At 50.0% G+C, this 2,107-nt stretch overlaps 1 protein-coding gene across 3 annotated transcripts in view; it reads right to left on the reverse strand.

The window, feature by feature from the left end:
* The window catches only part of Ezh1 (enhancer of zeste 1 polycomb repressive complex 2 subunit), a 26,687-nt gene that overhangs the window by 22,994 nt on the left and 1,586 nt on the right, over positions 1–2,107 (reverse strand). Inside the window, exon 1 of one of the 3 annotated variants that reach the window (XM_033763063.1) lies at positions 1,709–2,056. The exons of the other annotated variants lie outside the window; for them this stretch is intronic. The gene's annotated coding sequence lies outside the window, so the exon portion shown is untranslated. Of the gene's footprint in view, positions 1–1,708; positions 2,057–2,107 lie in introns of those variants that run through there. 3 annotated transcript variants of the gene reach the window in all.

The following is a 2,107-nucleotide window of genomic DNA, read 5'->3' on the forward strand; positions in this document are numbered from 1 at the left end:
AAACAAAGACCAGACTCTAGTTAGCCCAGGTTGGAACAAATTATTAAAATAAATGAGTCAGAAGCGTAACATACCAAAGGCACTGAGCCCTAAGTACCCATTAGGTAACTCATGATGTTGGGGTTGGAGCCCTGGAGTCCAGACTGATGGCCAGATGATAAAGAGGCAGGAAGGTGCCCACTGGGCAGCAGGGACAAAAGAAAATGAACATGGGGGGGGTCCCTTCAGAATGGAAGCATCCTGGGAGCGACTTTATTATTGCTGTTGTTACTATTATTATTACTTTGCAATTATTATTGTGCAATCCCTAGCTATCTGCTATAATTACCCACCCCTTGCGTGTGTGTTTTGTTTTGCTTGAGACAGGGTCTGCTGGGTAGTTAAAGCTGGTCTTGGATTCCTTCGGCCTCCCGAGTGCTGGGATTACAGGCATGCACCACCACCCTTGGTTTTTTGCTGTAACTACACTAGGTAGAATGTAGTTTTATCAGAGTTGGGGTTTCAAGCTTCTTTTGGGAAGTAGCCAGAAAATGAAGTAGAAACTTTTTTTTCCCATACCAGGGATCGAACTCAGGACATTGCACTTGCAAGTACACCCTCTCCACCCTAAAGTAGAAACTTAAAACAAAACATAAAGGGCTGGGGACTTAGCTCAATTGGTGACGCTGCCTGCCTTGAAAGCACAAGGTCCCCAGTTCCATCCCTGGAACCAAAAAGAAAAACAAAACAAAACATAACACAAGGAGGTTGGGGATTTAGCTCAGTGGTTCCACCACCTGCCCTGAGAGCCCAAGGACCCGAGTTTGATCCCTGGTACCAAGAAAAAAACCCACAAAACATTATGGTCTCAAGATGCACAAAGCTGTCTGTTTTTGATGCCTATTTCAGACCTATGCAAAACATAACACAAGGCCTCAACGAGATACACTTAATAAAACTGTTACTTCTTTTATGACTAAGATACAAATCAAGGGCAGGAGTGTTACCCATAGGACTAAGAAAAAAGCCAGGACTGGGGCCAGAGATTCAGCTCAGCGGCGCCCCCGCCTGCCTCACAAGGGCAAGGACCTGAGTTCAATCCCGGGTACAAAAAAAAAAAAAAAAAAAAAAAAAACAACCAGGATTCAAATTCCAAAAATTCAAACAGGTAGGAGGCGCTGAGAGCCACAGCAAGTGTTTACCCACTGCGCTACACGGCCAGGTCTTAGATTTCACGCCTTCTTAAAGGGTACACAAATCAAAGGCAAGTCCTAGTCACAAGTCTGCCTGCACTTCCTCATTTCCTCTCCTTCCTTTTTTCTGTGCAGGGCTGGGCGGAACCCAAGACTGTACACGCTAGGCAACTGCTCTATCAGAGAGCAACACCCAGCCCTACATCCTGAACTCTCTTTTCCCTCCTCATACGTCTTCTTGGGTGTGAAATTTCATTTCTAATTCCAGGCTCCTTAGGGCAGAGGTGTTCAAGGGCCTGCTGTAACTGCCACGAGGCGCTCCTTTACCCTCTGGACGGGCCGGGCTCTGTGGCGCACGCCTGTCCTTCCGGCACTTAGGAGGCTGAGGCAGGCTCAGGTCCCACAGCTAGGCTAGCGAGGCAGGCAGCGGGACAACGATGTCAATCCCCAGCCCTAGCCCCTGTGTTTTACATAACAAAGATCTAGACTTCCTGACTCCTGACCCAGTGATTTTCTATTTAGTCCATAAACATTACCTGAGCCTTTCCTCCGCGCTAAGCGTTTCGGGTGCTTAGAGGAATCGGTGAGAACAGACACACGGCCCGGGCACAGGAGTCTGCACCGTCTAGCCGTCCTTTCTTCTGCCTTTGCACGGGTGCTGTCTCAAACTCCTTCTCTCCTGAGTCGGTCAACACCGGCTGGGGACTCGTGCTCACACGGGCAGGGGTCCCTGCTACAGCAGCGTCTCCGCCGCAGACTTCACCTAACACCTGTTTCTTTATCTTAAAACCACCTACTCAGCAAACGTGGGGAAAGGCAGGCACCTCCGAGGCCTCCGGCGCACACCCCAGTGTCGGTGTGGCCCGGCTCTTCCCCGCCCAGCCGCAGGCTCCGCACCTGCACCGCGCAGACACCACCCTGCCTCTCACCCAGTC

Source organism: Fukomys damarensis, unplaced genomic scaffold (assembly GCF_012274545.1).
Source record: "Fukomys damarensis isolate Sample0158 unplaced genomic scaffold, DMR_v1.0_HiC HiC_scaffold_13, whole genome shotgun sequence".
Lineage (NCBI taxonomy): Eukaryota > Metazoa > Chordata > Mammalia > Rodentia > Bathyergidae > Fukomys > Fukomys damarensis.